The sequence below is a fragment of the Puma concolor genome, chromosome C1, assembly GCF_028749965.1.
Source record: "Puma concolor isolate L17-30 chromosome C1, mPumCon1.1.hap2, whole genome shotgun sequence".
Taxonomy (NCBI): domain Eukaryota; kingdom Metazoa; phylum Chordata; class Mammalia; order Carnivora; family Felidae; genus Puma; species Puma concolor.
In genome coordinates this window covers 81,720,547-81,742,151 of record NC_141674.1, presented here as the reverse complement: position 1 = coordinate 81,742,151, position 21,605 = coordinate 81,720,547, and the positions used below count along the sequence as shown (strand labels likewise).

The 21,605-nt window shown below is 41.9% G+C and overlaps 1 protein-coding gene across 2 annotated transcripts in view; it reads right to left on the bottom strand.

The window, feature by feature from the left end:
• Window positions 1-21,605, bottom strand: part of LOC147578187 (uncharacterized) — a 79,869-nt gene that overhangs the window by 21,201 nt on the left and 37,063 nt on the right. Inside the window, exons 4-11 of one of the 2 annotated variants that reach the window (XR_015254890.1) lie at window positions 17,325-17,431; window positions 15,061-15,170; window positions 12,005-12,066; window positions 6,262-6,438; window positions 5,926-6,134; window positions 5,294-5,395; window positions 3,009-3,141; window positions 1,548-1,622 (exon numbers count right to left, since the gene is read on the bottom strand). The gene's annotated coding sequence lies outside the window, so the exon portion shown is untranslated. The remainder of the gene's footprint in view (window positions 1-1,547; window positions 1,623-3,008; window positions 3,142-5,293; window positions 5,396-5,925; window positions 6,135-6,261; window positions 6,439-12,004; window positions 12,067-15,060; window positions 15,171-17,324; window positions 17,432-21,605) is intronic. The other variant, XR_015254891.1, reaches the window with a different exon arrangement.

Genomic DNA, 21,605 nt, shown 5'->3' with positions numbered 1-21,605 from the left:
TAAAAGGTTAAGAAAATCCATTGCACATATCATATGGGTCATTTTGTGCTAACAGCAAAAGAGCTGACTACTCTTAAGATATAAAAATGAAAAGATGGGCGATTTAATAAAAGTTCTGAGGCTTCACTGGTCTTATCTCTGATCCCTTTTATTTTTAGAGAGATTTCGAAGGGAGTTCACACAATAATAATGATCCATCATCATTTTGTGCTCTAAGCTCAAGCTATTCAAAAGTTTTCTATTGGCATTTCATCTTTTTAAAAAAAAATTTTAATGTTTATTTTATTTTTGAGAGAGAGAGAGAGAGTGAGCCAGGGAGGGGCAGAGAGAAAGGGAGACACAGAATCTGAAGCAGGTTCCAGGCTCTGAGCTGTCAGCACAGAGCTGGACGTGAGGCTTGAACTCAACAAATCGTGAGATCATGATCTGAGCCAAAGTCGGACACTTAACCAACTGAACCACCCAGGTGCCCCTATTGGCATTTCATCTTTAAGAAGAGTAATTACTCCAATTATTCTCCAAATTTCTGATCGCTCTATAGTATGTGCACAAAGCCAAAAGTGATATTTGTCATATGTTTGTGTGTGTGTGTGTGTGTATTTCATCACTTTTGGCTTTGTGCACATATAGATACATACATTATATATATTATATATATATATATATATATATATATATATATATATACACACACACACACACATTATATACATAATGTGTATATACATATACATTATAGATATGTTATATATATAATGTATCCATCTATTTGTGTGTGTGTGTGTGTGTGTATTTCATCACTTTTGGCTTTGTGCACATATAGATACATACATTATATATATTATATATATATATACACACACACACACACATACACATTATATACATAATGTGTATATACATATACATTATAGATATGTTATATATATAATGTATCCATCTATTTGTGTGTGTGTGTGTGTGTGTGTGTGTGTGTGTGTATTTCATCACTTTTGGCTTTGTGCACATATAGATAGATACATACATTATATATATATTATATACATATACACATTATATACATAATGTATACATATGTACATTAAATATATGTTGTATATATAATGTATCCATCTATTTGTGTGTGTGTGTGTGTGTGTGTGTGTGTGTGTATTTCATCACTTTTGGCTTTGTGCACATATAGATAGATACATACATTATATATATATTATATACATATACACATTATATACATAATGTATACATATGTACATTATATATATGTTATATGTATAATGTATCCATCTATTTGTGTGTGTGTGTGTGTGTGTGTGTGTGTGTGTGTGTGTATCAAAGTAAGGAGAGTGTTCCTAACATAATTTTCATTCTGTTTACTTTCAGGAAGAAACAGGTCTCTACATTTTCAGGGGTTGTCTATAGTATTTTGTTTTTATGGAAACATTAGAAAGAGAGAGCCAATTATGCAAGACTCCATTTAATTTTGATTGCTTTAAAATACAAACTGCTGAGGTCTTATAAGTTCACACTAAAGGAAGAAAAAGACTTACCACCTAATTCCAGATATCTTGTGACTTATCAACCTCCAGACATAAAATCATTGAGTCTCCAGGGCAAGAAAGAGCCTAAAGTAGAAATAAGAAAATCAAGCCAGTCAGTAATGAAGATCAAAACTAAAAACTTCATTCCTGAATAAGACTTTTGTCAAAAATTTTTAAATTTTTTTATTTTTAATGTTTATTTCTGAGAGACAGAGCACTAGTTGGGGAGGGGCAGAGAGAGAGGGAGACAGAATCCAAAGCAGGCTCTGGCCTCTGAGCTGTCGGCACAGAGCCTGATGCGGGGCTCAAACTCATGAACGGTGAGATGATGACCTGAGCCGAAGTCGGGTGCTTAACCGACTGAGCCACCCAGGTGCCCCTTGTTTTCTCAAGTTTTATATTTGTCCTTTTTTTATTTATTTGTTTTGAGTCTATTTACATCTGGTCGGAATCTTCTTGTTCATTTCTAGTGGTTTCTCCAGCCCAGCTAACAACAAAGATACATTATTTACCAGGCAATGGTAAGACTTGATTTAAAAAATTTTTTTTAAATAGTTATATGTTATTTACTAACTTAAAGGTCACCCACTTAAATGCCTTCAGGAGCCAAACAGCCTATTGCAATTGCACAACTACAAGGCCCCATTCACTCAATGCTGCGTTCCATGTTAGTGGGCGGCTGGGATTAATAACTGTGTGGAGTTGGGACACCCAGTGGTGCTACACAGCAGGTAAGGTCAATGTGCAGAGCAGCCCTAGACACAACAGTATGAAGCAGAGGGGCCTGTCATGAACTGGAGGGCACAGAACACTGCACACAAAGCAAATGCATGTCTGCAAGCTGAATTTTGGATCACAGGTCACCAGTTTATGATATCATTCCAGAGCTATTTTAAAGAAGTATTTATCTATGGAAAACTGAATTGTGTCTCCCATTTTATTAAAATTATTATATTTCAGGGTTATGTCTATTTTGGGAGGATTTTCAAAATTCTCTTTTGATTACAGGCTATCAAGGAGGATTTTTAAGTCAAAAGGCACCGCAGCAGTAAGGTCCATCCTATACCAAAAGCATATGAGCCACTACTTCTGTTTCTTATTATTACAGAAGTGTAGCCTGTCTGTTCCCACAGCAGCACAGAATAACAAATGAGGGTATTATTTAGTCTAAAACACCCAACGCTTCTTTGCATTTTCCTCCTGTCTATACCGCACCTCCCCCCCCCCCCCCCCCCCCCCAGTAATTGTCCAGTGAAATGCAATCCTGCTCAGTCTTCCTCAGTCTCGGGGAAAGCATGGCCCTTACCTACAAAAAGCTCATGGTTTGGAGAAGTAACATACACATACACAAAGGACTGTAATAAGAGGAATATGAAATTGCTGCATAAGTTGTTTTTAAAATGTGGTCATTCGTACAAATAAAAGGGAGAGATTTGGGGATATAGGAAAGGCATTTAAAATGGTCCTTACAGGTGTCCCAGGACAAAGTCATGTCAGGAAAGAACTGGTTGGCATTGGGCTACACACAGGAACCATGTTCATGAGGCGTGGAGGCAGGAACCACTGTGAGCAGTTTACAGCATGTAGCCAGATCACAGGGAGTCTGTGGAGAGGTGGGCTGATGAGATTCTGAGAAAGGTGGGCTGAGCTCTTTCCTTACTGGCTGCTCCACCTCACACTCCTTTGCTTTCTTTCTTTGTCTCCTGCCCTCACCTCAAATAATGGAGCCCAGGGCTCAGTACTTGGACCCCTTCCATTTTCTACTCATATCTTTTATGAGCTTACCCACTCTCATGGCTTTAAGCACCACCCTTATTCTTTTTTTTTTTTTTCAATATATGAAATTTATTGTCAAATTTGTTTCCATACAACACCCAGTGCTCATCCCAAAAGGTGCCCTCCTCAATACCCATCACCCACCCTCCCCTCCCTCCCACCCCCCATCAACCCTTAGTTTGTTCTCAGTTTTTAAGAGTCTCCTATGCTTTGGCTCTCTCCCACTCTAACCTTTTTTTTTTTTCTTCCCCTCCCCCATGGGTTTCTGTTAAGTTTCTCAGGATCCACATAAGAGTGAAAACATATGGTATCTGTCTTTCTCTGTATGGCTTATTTCACTTAGCATCACACTTTCCAGTTCCATCCATGTTGCTACAAAGGGCCATATTTCATTCTTTCTCACTGCCACGTAGTACTCCATTGTGTATATAAACCACAATTTCTTTATCCATTCATCAGTTGATGGGCATTTAGGCTCTTTCCATAATTTGGCTATTGTTGAGAGTGCTGCTATAAACATTGGGGTACGAGTGCCCCTATGCATCAGTACTCCTGTATCCCTTGGGTAAATTCCTAGCAGTGCTATTGCTGGGTCATAGGGTAGGTCTATTTTTAATTTTCTGAGGAACTTCCACACTGTTTTCCAGAGCGGCTGCACCAATTTGCATTCCCACCAACAGTGCAAGAGGGTTCCCGTTTCTCCACATCCTCGCCAGCATCTATAGTCTCCTGATTTGTTCATTTTGGCCACTCTGACTGGCGTGAGGTGATATCTGAGTGTGGTTTTGATTTGTATTTCCCTGATAAGGAGCGACGTTGAGCATCTTTTCATGTGCCTGTTGGCCATCCGGATGTCTTCTTTAGAGAAGTGTCTATTCATGTTTTCTGCCCATTTCTTCACTAGGTTATTTGTTTTTCGGGTGTGGAGTTTGGTGAGCTCTTTATAGATTTTGGATACTAGCCCTTTGTCCGATATGTCATTTGCAAATATCTTTTCCCATTCCGTTGGTTGCCTTTTAGTTTTGTTGGTTGTTTCCTTTGCTGTGCAGAAGCTTTTTATCTTCATAAGGTCCCAGTAATTCATTTTTGCTTTTAATTCCCTTGCCTTTGGGGATGTGTCGAGTAAGAGACTGCTACGGCTGAGGTCTGAGAGCACCACCCTTATTCTGATGACTCCCTAGTTTCTGTCTTCAGTGCATGTCCTGAAGTGTCCAGACTGGGACATTCAGTTGCCCGTAGACCATCTCTACCAAAAAGTCTAACAAACATCAGAATATTATGAGTCCTAAAACTGCCTGGTGTTCTTTTCCAGGTCTACTCTTCCTCCAACTCTCCCCTTCTGGTTGATTGCCTTCCAGATTCTCAGGCCAAAAATCTTGGGGTCATCACCTCAACTCCTCCTTTGCTCACAACCACAAACAATTATTAGAAAATCCTGTTGACTCTACTTTCAAAATGCAACCAGAGTTTGACCACTCCTCCTCCCCTTCTCTGCCACACTCTAGACTGAGCCACATCCTCACTCACCTGGATTTCAACATCCTCCTAACAGACCTAGACCTTCCCCTCCTGTACCCACAGGATTCTAAGTGCAGGCACCACAGTGATTCCATTTAAATGCAAGGCAGACCATGTCTTGCTTCAACTCACAAGACTGAAAATGCCCTTCTCTTGCTCACAGGAGAGCCCCAAACTCTTCCAAAGTCTGTGCAAGTTTTCATTCCCTCAACCTCAGCCGACATAGCCTCTTTGCTGCTCTTACAATTCCCACCTCACGGCCTTTGTCTGATCATTCAGTCTGCCTTGGAAACTCTTCCTCTGGACATCCACAGAGCCCTCACGTCCTCACGCCTTTTGCTTACAGGCCACCTTGCCACAGGTCACCTACTCCAGCCACCTTGTCAAGAATGGCACCCTTTTTTATTTATTTTTCTTTTTTGCACTTATCACTGTCAATCATAGGTATTTTATGTATTTACCTTGTTTATTCTCCACCTCCCTCTTTGATGGAAGCTCCCAGGGGGCAGAGGGGTGTGTGGGTTTTGTTCACTGCTGTATCTCCAGCATCCCGGATAGTGTCTCTACATAATAGGAACTCAATAAACATTGGGTGACTGAATGTACAAAGAAGAACCTTAAGTGGTTTCAGGCAATGAGAAACCACTGTAGATGTCTGAACTGAGTCCGAAGAGAGAGAAATGAGAAACAAGTCTTTGCCAAAATCTTGCATTGCATCTTTGGGGTAGAAATTGCATTTCAGGGGCAACTATCCAAAAACAAAATATCAGAAAAAAGCCATGACTTCTTCCCCTATCCCATCATAAATGCATCTCTGTTTATCTCCGACTTGATAATGTTATCAAGCCAGCTTGGAATTATGGAAAAAGTAAGGATTGGAGTAAAAAATATACCAAAGTTAAATTTCTGATTCTAACAGTGTTGATTTCATCTATAAAGTGGAGGTTATAATCAAAATCTTTTCTCATGGGTTATAAGGATTAATCATTATTATTAATGTATATAAAAGATCTAGCAGATAGTAGGTTTTTATAAATTCCTAGTTCCTTTGATTTAACAATTAATTACAGTACAGCCAGTCTTTTAAACTTACCTGCCCATCTTTTCATAGTCCATTCACCAAAATTCTTGCTAACGTTGTAGGCAGAAATTATCAACCAACATTTGACTAACATGTTCATCAACAAAATGTGCCCGCTATACGATTCTTTCTGCTATTTCATTAATTTTTCTATGATCCAGGAGTTTAAATTCTGCACCCATCTCTGACTATCCAATCAACTCCCAATCTCTTTCAGTCCACTGGAAAAGAAACAACTATTTTATCAAGTATTTGATTGAGTTAAAAGTACATTAGCTTTTTTTGATTGTGTATTTCCTTCATAAAGAAAGCTTTGAAAATTAAATATAAGAACAAAAGATGGGGCACCTGGGTGGTTCAGTCTATTAAGCGTCCGACTTCGGCTCAGGTCATGATCTCACAGTTTTTGAGTTTGAGCCCTGCATCGGGCTCTGTGCTGACAGCTTAGAACCTGGAGCCTGCTTCGAATTCTATGTCTCCCTCTCTGTCTGCTCCTTCCCTGCTCATGCTCTGTCTTTCTCTCTCCTTCAAAAATAAATAATAAACATTAAAAAAAATTTAAGAACAAAATAGGTTGGGATCACCACATCCCACTTCAAACTGCCCATATGATTTCTGTATTATGCAAGGTAGACTAATCCAGTGGTTCTCAGACTCTTTGGTCTCAAGACCCCTTTACATTCTTAAAGATTGTTAAGGACTCCCAAAGAGCTTTGGTTTATGAGGGTTACAACTATCAATATTTGGCATATTAGAAATGAAAAGAGAAACATTTTTTAACACAGGAATACACAAAGACACATTCCATTAGACATCAGAGCAATGACATCATCACACATTATATAGCATGTGGAAAGCTCTGCTTGACGGTCAGGAAAGTGTGAGTGTGAAAAAGGCAAATGATACCTCAACATTATTATGAAAATTGTTTTCACTTGCCAAACCCTCTGAAAGGGACTTAGAGATACCTAGGGGTTCCTGAACCACGCTTTGAGAACCACTTACCTAATCTTCATTTAGTAACAAATAAATCCCAAAGTCTCGATGACTTAACTCAATGAATATTTATATTTTGCTCACATAAAGCCCATTGTGGCCCGGACAGGTCTTGTGCATCTTGCAGCTACACCATCTGGAACATGTGGCTTCATCTCAACAAGGGGAGAGGCACCTAGCTAGCTTCTAGCTGTTCTGACCCAGAAGCACACATGTCATTTCTACACACAGTTCATTTGCCAGAAGTAACCACATAAATATTTGGTGACTGGATGTACAAAGAAGAACCTTAAGTGGTTTTAGGCAATTAGAAACCACCAAAGATATTTGAATTGAGTCTGAAGAAAGAGTAATGAGCCACAAGTCTCTGCTGAAATCTTGCATTGTATCCTTTTGTTTTAAATGTTTATTTTTAAGAGACAGAGAGAGAGAGAGAGAGAGAGAGAGAGTGCAAGCAGGGCAGGGGCAGAGAGAGAGACACACGCAGAAATCTGAAGAGACTCCAGGCACTGAGCCTGACGCGGGGCTTGAACTCATGAACCACAAAATCATGACCTGAGCCGAAGTTCCTTAACCAACTGAGCCACCTGGGTGCCCCTTGCATTGTATCTTTAAGGTAGAAATGACCCCAACCTACTGCAAGGGAGGCTGGCAAGCTATAAGTCAACCATACTGATCTACTTTAAAACTTCTGTGTGAAACACCCTTCTCCAAATAGAACATTTGGAATCAGAGCATCTTAAGTTTCATTCAGTCTGCCAAACAGAAACTAGATTCAAGGCATTCAGCCAGACAGTGACCAGGGAAGTTAAATACACTTTCAGCATAGAGATAAAGCTTGATAAGAAAATAAAGAGGGGAATGGATTCCAGTTATAGAATCATTACAATCCAGGACTTGTCTGATTTAGTGAGCACTTAGTATGTACAGACCACTGTTTCACTTTCTTGTCTCATTTAATCCTCACAAAAACTTTCTATGTTATGCCATTATTTATGCCAATTTTTAAGCTGTAAAAATTGAGACACGGAGAGATTTAAATAACTTGTCCAGGGTCCTATGGCTAACACAGGATGAAGCTAGGACTTGAATCCAGATCTGTTAAACTTGAGACAGCAATTTTAACCACTCAGCCTCACAGTACTGTCTCCCTCAGATATCTCTTCCTTGAGAAAATCCTTCATCATCATAAATGGTATTTCATCAGGTTAACTTTATCCCCCAAACTGTGTAAGAGACATGTGGCTTAACCACTACAATCCAACAGCATCAATGTCACTTGGAAAATCACAACACCAGTAATGGCTGTGCCTTTGCTAAATCTCATTCCCTATGTTTTCACCACTTCCCTTGAGAGGTCAAAGCTTAGAATGTAAAGTGCATGGCATACTGGGTTCTAGACCATCTCTGTGTGAGGAAAGTCATGTTAGCCTCTCCATCCACTGTTTTCCCCCATTTTTATAGATGAGGAGGCATAGGAAGTACAGAAACATGAGAATCAGACAGACCTATGCTCAATCCCAGCAATGCTACCATTTCTGTGAGCTTGGCAAGGGATTTAAATTGCCAGGCTACCATTTCTTTATGTGTAAAATGGAATCAGTAATGAGATCATTTAAACACTACAGTGAGATAATACATGAGAGGAAGTCTGGAAGGTACACGCACCAGGCCAATGTCTCCCAACCCTACCCATTTCGCCTGCTCCCTACCTGCATGCTTCAAATAGCATGCCAACCTTTGAGCCCATACAAAACCTGTGAGATTTCAGTCTAGTCTTTTACCCAAATTAATGCATCTGCAACGCCTCACCAGGGCATCCACCTTGGTAAATATAAGAAAAACCCATTCATAGACAACCATTACATAATATTAATGCTTTATTTTATAGAAAGATTGTTTTATACTTTTTAAACAAGTTGAAACACACATGAAGGCAGTTTTTTTTCCCCCTAGGAGGAAAATGCACACAATTTAGAATGTAGAGTTTCATTCTGATTTGCTTAGATTGTCCACTTTTTAAATTTGTGTAACAAATATAGAATCCATATAATATGGTATCTTACAAGAGGCAAAATGTTGAGATTTGGTGCACTTTTTTGTAAAGATTTTTGTTAATATGTGTCAAGAGTCTGAAGTTACTCCAGGAAGTTCTATCCTGAGTAAAGAAAGTAACCATAAATATGGAAAAGGCTTTATATACAAAGATGTTCAACATGGGATTATTTAAAGTAGTTAAAATGGTGTAATCTAAATTCTCCAAAATTGAGAACTAGATACACAAATTAGGATAAATTCCAAGTATGGTATTTTATGATGTATGTGAAGATTTATGATGGCATGGTATATAATTTAGGAACACATTTAGCTGCCAATAACAGAAAAAACCTGACCAACAGTAGCTTTAACAAAAAGAGGTTTGTTCTTCTTACATAACTAGAGGCAGGGGGCTGGTGGTTGCTGTTTTTAATGTAGCTGCTCATTGATAACATCAGAACTCAGGCTCTTGTGACTGGTTCAGTGTGTCACTGACAAGCCTTGGCTTTTTATCCTTATGCTTCTTGCCTCATAGTAGTAAGATAACTTCTGTGGCTTCAAGTATCACATCTGTTTTCAGTGCAGGGACAAGGGAAAAATGGCGGGATCAGAAACGTCTCCTCTTACTCTCGTCTCTTTCATCAGGAAGTGAAATAACTTTCCTAGAAGACCCCATTCATGTCCCATGGGCCAGTGCCGTTTCCTGTGGCCACCTAGCTGTCAGGGAGATTGAGCAAGTGGTTGCTGACCTTCCCTCCTCTGTCGCAGAGGTGGGAATGGCAGAAGGAAGTAGTCAATCAGCAGTATGCAGGGGAAGGACCGAAGGCGGGTGGGAGAGAGAATGCAGAATGTAAAAGAGGTTGAAGCAGCCATATTGAAACAAGGCAGTGTGTTGGGCAGGATAACTTTACAATCTGGTCCCAGCCTCAGGATCAACATTCGATTTCTCCCAACGTTAGGGACTAGAGAGTAGGCTGCTTAGGGAGGACCTTTAAATGCAAATTGGGCAGTGAAGCTGATGGAAAGTTGTTTCTTAATTTTTTTTTAAGTTTATTTTTTTTTTTTTAATTTTTTTTTTCAACGTTTATTTATTTTTTTTGGGACAGAGAGAGACAGAGCATGAACGGGGGAGGGGCAGAGAGAGAGGGAGACACAGAATCGGAAACAGGCTCCAGGCTCCGAGCCATCAGCCCAGAGCCCGACGCGGGGCTCGAACTCACGGACCGCGAGATCGTGACCTGGCTGAAGTCGGACGCTTAACCGACTGCGCCACCCAGGCGCCCCTAAGTTTATTTATTTATTCTGTGAAAGACAGAGACAGCATGAGCTGGGGAGGGGCAGAGAGTGAGGGAGAGAAAGAATCCCAAGCAAGCTCCACACTGTCAGTGCAGAGCCTGACTCAGGGCTTGAACTCACAAAATCTGAGATCATGACTTGAGCCGAAACTAAGAGTTGGAAGTTTAACTGACTAAGCCACCCTGGTGCCGCTGGGAGGCTGCTTCTGTGCCAAGAAGATTCTATACTTTTGCAGAGTTTTCAGCTAAATATCTCACTACATCGAATCTCTCCAATCTGTAAGGTATCCTGGACATGTGAGGTGGCATAATACTGTGGTCAGGGCTAGGTATTAGAATCTGACAGACAGGAGCAAATCCTATCTCAGCCACTTACGAGCTGTGTGGCCTTGGACAAGTTATATGCCTTCTCTGATCTTCAGTTTCCTCATCTTTAAAATGTAAAAATAACAACAATAACATTATTGCAGTTATTATTATTCATTATTCTATGAATAACTACCTTACCCTTTGTTCTGAGGATAAATATGAACAGGAATGTATAGCTTATAGCTACATATTACAACAAGCCAACTGATCTTATTTGAGATAAATACTAATTTATCCAGTGCCAGGGAAAAAGTAAGAGAGCAGACTAAGCAGCAGAAGAATATTAGCAAAGGATGATAATAATAGCTAACACTGTTGAGACTGTATCATGTGTCAGGAAGTATTTTACTTGGATTACCTCACTTCATTCCCACTGCAAGTGGCGTGGCAGTGATTAGTCTGGATAATTTAGGTTATGCTGTGGTATAAATAACTCTCAAATCTCAGTGGCTTCATAACTACAAAAGTTTATTTCTCACGCAAAATCATGCAACGGGTATAAGCTCCTAGCGGCAGTGCTCCAAGCTGCTTTGATTATTTAGGAACATGCAACCATGGTCACTGAGGCAGGACATAGTAACCATGCTTCTAGCTTCTGTCGGCTTGATGTTTTAACACCTGCCCTACATGCATATGCTGGACATGCCTTGTTCTGGGCAACCCAGCAATATGCCTGAGTCACCTGGCTTTGGCCGCCTGCCTCTCTTATCACCCTCCTACCCCTCTGGAAGAGTCCTTCTCCCTAGGGTGCACTCTCAATTAAAAATCAACCAAACAGGGCACCTGGGTAGCTCAGTCAGTTAAGCCATCTGACTCTTGATTTCGGCTCAGGTCATGATCCCAGGGTGGTGAGATCAAGCCCTGCATTGGCCTCTCCACCGGGAGAGGCTTCTCTCTCATCCTCTGCCCCTCCCCCAATCTCTCTCTCTCTCAAATAAAAAAAATAAATAAAAACCAACCAAACACCACCACAACCACCTCTTCTATCAGGCACTCACACCCAGGACCACTATCCCCTTGCCCTAATCACTCCAGGTCCAGGGAGCAGAAAACTAGGGACAGCTTCTATGCCCTGGGATCTGCTGAAATAATTCAAACTGGCCAATTCCAGGCCTGCCTACCCTACCTTGCTCATTCCTTCTTGCAGGAACCACAATAAAAGCCCTGGTCCATAGCTCCTTCATCTTCCTCTGCTTTGTGGCACACCCTGGGGCCCCCTGTGTGAACCTGCAAGGCACATGTGCCTCCTTCTCAGGAGAACCAGGAGTAAGTAAATTGTCTTTACAGTGGTGATCACTTCCCTATCTGTTGGCCTTAGTATACCTCAAATGTTCTGTTAATACACTGTATTTTAAAACACAGGGGAAGAAAGAATATGGAGAAACACAACTTACCCTTGAATGCGTCCATCCAGACAAGTTCATGCCCATCTGCCCTGGGGTGAGGAGGTATGGTCCTTCCGTGCATGCGCAGAAGGGAAGAGAACCAGAACCCCCGGTGAGAGGCGCTTAGGTCTACCACAGGTGGATTCGTAGCCAGCTTCAGAGGAACAAACAGTGAGCTTTCACGCAATGGGGGCGGGGATGGAAAGAGGCGGACGTCTGACCCACGGCCCTTAGAGACCCACACGTGAGCCCGTGGGCAAGTTAGCTATGCATTTATCTTTTAGCCACTTTTTTCATTTTACCAAGAGTTTACCTTGGTGCCAAGGAAGCCCACCAATTCCACAGATTCTCTGTGACCTACTTTAACACATTTTCATCACACTGTCAAAATAACAATTTGGTATCTTTCCCTTTTCAAATTCCTAGGAACCTAATAATCCTCCACGAGGTTTCAGAAATAATTGCCAGCTGGCCTGCACTCCTCTGTTCTCTCCTTTTGTGGTCTGCAGCGATTTTCCTACCCTGGGCATTCTGAGGCGCATTGCTTCTCCGTGCTCTTTCCTCATTGACTATTATTACCTTAAGTATTCTTCTGGATGTTACCTTTGTCACCAAGCCTGGCTGGCTCATAAGACAGGCCAAGCCTTCTGTCCTTTTTCTGTAATTTCCTATTTTCTCTTTTTCTCTGTTAAGAAGCCAGTCCACATTTTCTTTTTGTCATCTTTTTTTTCTTTCTCGAATACTTTCAAAATGCTATATTTTTCTCTTCTGTGACTTTTCCCCCTTTACTAACAGCATCTGTTTTATGGGCCTGCCTCTACCAACTTTGTGCACAGCTGTCTCACTCCCATTTCTGCCACGGTTCTGTCTCAGGCACAACTTGTCCATGGTCCACTTCCCATTTTTATGTCTTTTAAAACATCACCCCTGTCTCTACTTATGTTTCTGTTAGAAATTATTATGGCATTACGTCATTAAAATCTGTGTCACTTAGCTGGGTCATTTTACTGCCACCCTGTCAGAGACCTCTGGCTATAACAATATGATGGAAAATTACTCTCAGGCAAGCAGTGAAAAAGAGAGGGGCAAAGTGACAGGAAGAGAAAACAGAGGCCGAACATAAAAGTAAATTACAAAGGGTCTGCACAAAGCGAATGGAAGAATGAAACCATCAATCAATGAAGTTTTTCAATGTAGATGGTCAATTCAAATCATTCTGGTAGGGACAAAAAAAAAAGGCAGGCAGGCTGGCAGGCAGACAGTCAAAAACTATCCAATACCTGGTCCCTCCTAATGTCATTTTCTTCCTAAATTATTTCTCAATTTACCCTGGGTTTAATACATATTTACTGTGTCCTAACTATGTGCCGGCAGTAAATGAGACATATTCTCTCTCCATTTGCACAGACCCCAGAAACTCTAGGGTTTGGTCTGGACTCTAGCTTTTGCAGGTATACATGCAAAGAGGTTCAGAATTTTGTTCTACAGAAATTTCCAAAAATGATTTGTCACAAGATCTGTCAGACCGCAGGAACCGCATTTCTCGGTGGGCTCTGGGTGCTTCTCTCCCTAACAAATAAGAAGGTCTAGGTTGCTGGGGACACGGGGAATATGGCTTCCGGTTCCCCGGCTCCTCCCGCAGCATGGCCAAGATGGCTGCTGGGTAAGACCTCACTGCGCTCCCTTAAGCAGTGGAAGGGGGATCGTTGAGCCCACACATGTGGAAGACCTTCAGAGAGAGTGACAGGAGGAAAATAGAGAGGCTGGTAAAGGAGCAGCTGCAGTCTATGTGAAATGTGCTAAGGAAGGAAGCAGTGGAGAGAAAAGATGATAACTTTAGCTGTTTATTAAGAACACGCGTTCCTCTTTGTCATTTCCTGGAAGAACTGATAAAAGGTTTGAAAGATGTACGGTTACTTTTGGTTTTCTAGGTTGTGTTTCTATGCCTGAGACAACATATCCAGATTGGAGCACATGGGGTTCCAGAATTTATTTGGATTACCTCTGACCTTAAGCATGTCACTTACCTCCCTTAGAAAAAAGGGAGGTAACCTGTTGAAATAGATGAGATGACACACAAAAACTCTGAAAAATGATCATTTAATCTAAAGATCGTGAGGGGAACTGGAGGCTGAGATCACCGCTCACGTAGGTAGTTCTTTGGCAGGGCTGATACATTCGGCTCATTGGCCAGCCTCCATTTGGATTGCCTGGTGCCCATGCTGTATAGGGCATTAAACATGTTTCATACTACACTGGCCTCAGATGATTCTTGCATATAGTCACCTGAATAAGGTGACCTTTTCAGGTAACTTTATCTAACCCTAGAGTCAAGGATTGTGGTGAGAAAACCATCTAAGAACCTTTTTTTTTTTTTTTTTTTAATTTTTTTTTTTTCAACGTTTATTTATTTTTTGGGACAGAGAGAGACAGAGCATGAACGGGGGAGGGGCAGAGAGAGAGGGAGACACAGAATCGGAAACAGGCTCCAGGCTCTTAGCCATCAGCCCAGAGCCCGACGCGGGGCTCGAACTCACGGAGCGCGAGATCGTGACCTGGCTGAAGTCGGACGCTTAACCGACTGCGCCACCCAGGCGCCCCAAAGAACCTTTTATGTAATCATCACAGTGAGACGGATTTCTGGCAGGGAGTGCTACATCTAACACAATGGCAATATTGATTCGTGTGGTTACCATCTCTGGAAGTCACTGGGACTTGATGTGTAAGGCAAGAGAGCCCACAGAACAGGCATTCGTTTGGAATAATTAGATGAAGTTATGTCTGGAGCTGGGGACATAGTCTCCAGTGAGTGGTATCCTAAATCCTGTACTCTCACACCCCAGTGGTAGAGAATGGGGTCACTGTACTGAAGTGGAACCCATTGTATGACACCTGAGGTATGCTTGACAGGCCAATAGACAGAGCTGAACCGAAAGTTAGAACGTGCCCTCAGCAATCAAAATGTCCTGAGCAAGGATTGCCACCTGTGAATTTTAGCCTTTCTCCCAAAAGAGCAGTAGGATTTTTCATTCCTGTTCCCAGGTCACTGAGCGCAGAAAATTTACCTGCCAGGGCTCTCCCTCAACTTGCCTCTGTGTCTGTGCTCTCCATGTGTGCTTTGTGAAGAAACTGCTTAGGTCACTCGTGAGTCACATGAACGCGGGCTGAATAGCCACTGTAGAGAAAGAGATGGGTTTTACCCTCAAATGAGGACAACATCTTGCTTTCAGGTTGACATTAAACTTCAAATTGTCCAGGGGCACCTGGGTGGCTCAGTCTTGGTTTTGGCCCATGTCACGATCCCAGGGTCATGGGATCAAGCCCCGCATTGGGCTCTGTGCTGGGCGTGGAGCCTGCTTGAGATTCTGCCTCTCCCTCTCTCTCTGTCCCCCCCTGCTCTCACAGGCTCATGCTTTCTCTCTCTCTCTCTCTCTCTCTCTCTCTCTCTCTCTCTCTCAGAAAAACTTCAAATTGTCCAAAGAGGCTTGTAGGCAAGTGCTACCAGATCCTCTCCACTGGCACCTTAAGCGGCCAGGTGACAACTCCTCTAAGGCACAGTTAATTCCTTCAAGCCCAGAATGAACTTGGCTGCATAAAGCAGAGAGATACAGTCCTTACAATAGAACCAAGCCTTTCATATATCCCACCATTCTGATTCCCAACCAAGTCAAGGGGTTTTTGAAACAAATCTCTCTCAGAATGTCCAAGACAGGCTGGTGTTTCTGCCACCTGCTTACAGAAGCACAACAACCAACAACATGCAGCAACAAAAATCTCTGGGGAATGATCTCTTAGAAATAGGGTTTTGGACACTATCTCTAATTGTCAAAAATCTGAACAATCAGATTGGCTTAATAAATGGCCAGAAAGTATCTGCCAGATTCAATTATTCATTTATCCAGTTCATTCATTTATTCAACAAATATCTATAAAGCCAGACATTCACTAAGTGCTTCGAATGCACCATTGAACAGAATAACCAACAAACATGGTAACAGTAAGCACCATAAACATTAATTTTATAGTATGGTAAAAGTCTTAAGTACTGTGCAAGAAAACAGAACGTAGAGTGATACAAGATAATGTGATTGGGAGGGCAGGCTGCAATATTAAATCAGAATAAACAGGGAAGGTTAAATCAGGGATAGGAAAGAAGGTGAGATTGCATCTAAGCAACATCTCTCTTCCAAAATGTGGAAAGCGTCTGTTTCTCCAGCCTCTATCCATTCTTCTCTCAGTAATCTCCACAAGTTTTACATTGATATCCATACCTCTGCCATGCAGCCCTTATGACCCAGCAATGGAACACGTGTCTCTTGCCCAAGGACAGTCAACATAACCCTCTGTCCTACCCAGTTATTGACTCAAGGGCGTGCCTTTGACACCATCAGAATTACAGATCTAAAGAAGCTATTTCATAGGTGATCCTAAAAAGGATGTCCTCATTTTCTGGCTCTTGTATGGCAGGCTGGTGTAATCTGCGTAACTGCGTCAGGCATTTTGTCACAGTGAAGCAGCCAGCCTGAGGACTGTATTGGCACTCGGAGGACCAGACCCAGAGCCTAGATCAAATCATGCCTCTGGACGCTTTGGTAATGCAAGCCAACAAATCCACTTTCCTATACAGAACAATTGACGTTAAGTGTTTTGTTACTTGCAACCCAAAGCATCTTAGCTAATATACCAAACAAAAGGCTACTATGGACAGGAGACCCACCTCATGGCGAACATATGTGAAATGTCTTATTCCAACAATCGTATCCTAAATGTAAACTCTCTTTATTAAAGTCACAACTTATAGACAGAAATCAACATTTTTGGGGGGAGTCACAGAGAAACGACTTCTTAAATCAGTAAAAGAGATATTTCCAGAAAACTAAAAATAGAATATATTGAATTAGAAATGAAAGGTGCAGATGTTAAGGCAGGCTCCAGAGGATCAATTCTAAGGTAATTTAGGGGAAGGAAATGACAGATGCTCTCAACCTCCAGCATAGTAAATTGTTTCTTGATTCCCTCTTAATGAAAATATTGCACATCCTCGTTTCTTCTCTGCAATACAGTCGATGGATTTTTTTTTTGCCCTCTTTTTTTTTTTTTTTTTTTGCTTTTACTTTTTGCATAGACTTGGTATTTTTGTTTTTAATAAAAGTGGAGGTGTTCCTGAGAATTTCTATTGCAACAGCAGGGCTTGAACTTCAGGACAGCTGAAAGGAAGAGTGTGTGCTGTTTCCATGGAAACCGTAGCAGTATAATGTCAGGTACTAAGAGACATCAAGAATGAAGGGATAAAATCCCTGCATCATTTTAATAAACACGTCCTACTTACCATTATTAAACACAGTCTGCATACATGTGCTCTCTGTCTTAATAGCCACTCTTCATAAATTTCTTCTGACCACAGCTAACCTTTCTAAGTTGGTCTTGATTATGCTGCTAAGTAAATAAAGATGAAAAGAATGCCCTTCATTAGAGTATTATAAATGCTTTGTTATTCTGAAAACTCTTTAGACATATATGTTTTAATTAGAAAATAGTACTACGGGGACTCAATAATAAGGGTTAACGTAAACCCACAAAGACAAACAGGTAAATTAAACGGGGCTTACATTTTGTCCTTAGTTCTTCATCTTATATTACAGATCCCATTCTGGGTTATTTGCAGTTGAAAAAAATAGTCATCGTCAAAACAGTTCTTACCCCAGCCCCCTCTCTTACTGATGCCTCTCCCCTCAAGTTGATGCTCCTAAAGTACCGTGTCTGGCAGTCTGAACACTAAGTCCAAGCCCCTGTCTCTGGGGCAGCAAGGGATGCAGCCAAATGCTTAGTGGCCCCGCCTTGGGGAGATTAGTGAGCCGCTCACTCTCCAGAGGCAGCCTGGAGAAGTAAATGTCTGCAAACGCTTCTCGCAGCTTCCTGGTCTTTGCTCACCTCATCTTTCCCCAGAACCAGGAGCCAGTTCTCAATCTTTTCCTCAAGGTCTGGCCTCCACACATCCATTAGCAATCAAGAAGGAAGGAGAGAAGGGAGGAAGGAAGCAAGGAAGGAAAGGGAAGAGGGAAAGGGGGATGGGGTGCTGGATAGCACCATAAATCAACTTGAGGGAGGAAAGATCGAGGGGTTCTTCACTCCATCAAAGACCAGTGTACGGACCCTGGTTGGGGGGAATGATTTGTGTATGGTACTATACAAAACCCCTTTATTTTTCTCCCAAATTCAGTGAAGGGAAATTGTGCCAAAGTTCAGATAAAATGAAATAATACTCCGTTAAGGCCAGTGAATAGAACTCAGTAAGCAATGCCTGTCTGTACTGTGGCCTAAGAAATGATAAACACTAAAGGGAAAATGAGCCTTTTCTCCCTTCAGGAGGTAATCATCAGAATCAAAAGTAGTAAACCCCTGGTAGTCAGGGACTTCACAAAGCCACAGGGGATTCACAGCCACAGCCAGAGGCTAAGGGCCTTGTGATAGCTGGCAAGCCACAGAATGAGGGGCTGGTGTGCCAGAGGGGAGCAGTGAAGAGAGGAAGTAGCAAATATAACAATAATGGTCACCCAGTCCTCATAAGAACTCCCCAGGGACACATGGAGCTGAGGTCCAGCAAGTCCCTGGTGAAGGAATATGATTCAGAGCCTAAGATCTGGATCCCCTTTGCTTAAGTGTATCCTTCCTGTTGGGTTCTGCTATAACCCAGAAAAAAAACACCACCAACAACAACAAAAAACAAAAATGAAAACAAAAAACAGTAGGGCCATCCCTAAATTATCACCAAATCCAAAGGAACCAAAGGAGTGAGAAGCACACTCCTGCCCCCAGGAGGTCACAGTCGAGATGCCAACAGGAGAATTTCTTGTTGGATCCAGTCACCCTCACACACCCTCCACCACCACACCACTCATTTGAAACCAAATTACTCCAGGTTTTAGGTTTGTATGTGGCATAAATACCCAAACAACAGACTTAGCTACAGATAAAATCCCTAAAGATGATTTGAATCTTATGAAATAATCTTACAACCTTTTAAAGAGACGATGAGCCTACATTTCATGCCATCATCTGATTCTGTATAAAATGTTCATATGCAATATTAAATACCCTTTTGATTTTATCAGTTTAGTGGCTCTGGAATCATGATGCCAAGAAAGCCAATCAATTTGGACATCAATAATCTTGCCCTTTGATCTTCAATAATATCTGACAGTTTGGAATACTGCATGACCTTCAGATGATTTCCCTCTCTACCCCACATGAAGATTCTCCTACAAAGGAAAAAAATGACAATAGCAAAAGTGATTACCATTTCTTGAGAAACGAGGATGAGAAAAGATAGTATTCCAGAAGACATCGAGCCAGCTAGTTAACTGTAATAACAGATTTTTTAAATGTCAAGACTTCATTAGAGTTGAATATCTCAGTGGGTGTTTTTTTAAAAATGTTCATTTATTTTTGAGACAGAGAGTGTGGGGGGGAGGGGCAGAGAGAGAGAATCCCAAGCAGGCTCCTTGCTGTCAGTGCAGCAGGAATGTGGGACTCGAACTCACGAACTGTGTGATCACGGCCTAGGCCAAAATCAAGAGTCGGACGCTTAACCGACTGAGCCACCCAGCACCCCATGGTGGGTGCTTTTGACTTACCATCTTCCTAAATCTGACCTGCCTCATCATGGTCTTACTATCTCAAGGAAGATTCTATGGGGAAAAAAGGATCCAATCTCATTGACCACAACTGCAGAGAATCTTAAATAAATATTTTTAAGTGATGAAGGATGGGACAGGCTTCCTGATCCTCACTGAGTCTCAGAGAATGGGAAGAGTAGGAGGAAATACAGTTGGTATCTACAGCTAATTCACACAGTTCAGTCTTGAAGATAATTTAGAGAACATCTAGTCCAGGTGTGGCCAATTCTTGTCTAGCATGTTCGATTTGGCCTCTGACATTTAAAATGAACTGACACCACTTGCATAGGCTTACTTGGGGCATGCACTATTGGTTTGCCAGAAACCTTTATGGTGTAGCTCTATCCACATTTTATCATCTGCACGGCCTTTGACATTATTCACTCAGCCGCAAGAAAACCTGAAAACCGTGCTTCCGGACTATTCGAGAATTTGTTCAAGACCACAGCATGATAGAATTAACAAAGCATGTGTTTGTGGAACTAGGAGCGGAGACAGGTGAACACAGGAATCTCCCAAGCTCTTCCTCATCCACAGATAATGTGAGTCAACTAGAGCTGAGGCAGGGAAGTCGCAGCCAAAGGAAAAAGTATTTCTTTCCCTTCCTTTTCTCTATTGCTCGGGACTGAATCAGATACCCCCACCCCCACCCCCACCTCCAGTTCATGTGTTGAAGTCCTACTCCCCTAATTTGATATATTTGGAGATGATTCTTTGAAAGGTAATTAGGTTTAGATGAGGTTGAAATAGATGTGGTGCCAGGAAACGGCGTGCTGTTGTAAGAAACGCCAAGGCACATGGGGGCAGCTTCGGAACTGGGTAACGGCTTGCCAGAGATATGGACAATTAAGGGCAATTTTGGTGAGGTCTCAGCTGGAAATGTGGGACGTGTTATTGGAAACTGGAGGAAAGACAGTCTTTGTTATAAAGTGTATTCTACTGGTTTGCAGAGGGTAGAACTTGCAAGCAGTGAAACTGGATATTTAGCTTTGGAGATTTCTAAGCAGAGTGTTGAAGGAGCAACTTGGAGCCTCTTGACTGCTTAAAGCAAAATGTGAGAAGAGAGAAATGAAGAGGAAGTGAAGAAGGAAGTGTTAAGCAGAAAAGAACTTAAAGGTTTGGAAAATTCTCAGCCTGTCTATATAGCAAAAAAAAAAAAAAAAGAAAGAAAGAATGCATGTTCAGAACATAACACCAACAGCCTGGCTCAATAAAAAGAAAATAGGATTACACCAGCAAAGACACTGCCATTTTGAACAAAGGGAGACAGCAGGACAGAAGGAAGGAAGGCCGCCAGACTTGCTGGATTTGACAAGACCGGCCCATAAAACTATTCAGCTGTGAATGTGCACTATTCCTTAAGGAAGGGAAGAAGGAACCCTGAAAGGGATTCAGACGTTGTAACATTGCTTCTCCCACCACGGTCCCAGGGACTAGGGCTGGTTCCTCCTGGGTTTCCAAAAGTAGGGGGCCTCTTCTGTTTCTGAGGCCAGAGTTCTCCCAATCCAGTCCCCCAAGGGTGGTACCTCACAAAGTTGAAGGGCAGGGAGGACTGAGATGTGGGAGTGAAGTTGCCTCCACAGTAGGCCCAGAAAATGAGACATCGAGCCAACGCGGATTATTCGCAAGCCATAAGATCCATTGGAATTTGCCTTGCTGGATCTTGGACTTGCTTGGGACCTGTCACCCCTTTCTTCTTTCCAGCGTCTCCCTTTGGAACAGCAATATATATTTTCTGCTTGTCCCACCGTTGTATTTTGGAAGCACACAACTTGTCTGATTTCACAGGCTCACAGCTGGAGAGGAATTCTGCCTCAGGATGAATCATACCACACGTCTCAGCCATATCTGTCTTAGATGATATTTACACGAGACAGTGGACTTTAGACTTTCAAGTTGATGCTGGATTAAGTTTCAACACTGGGGGCTGTTGG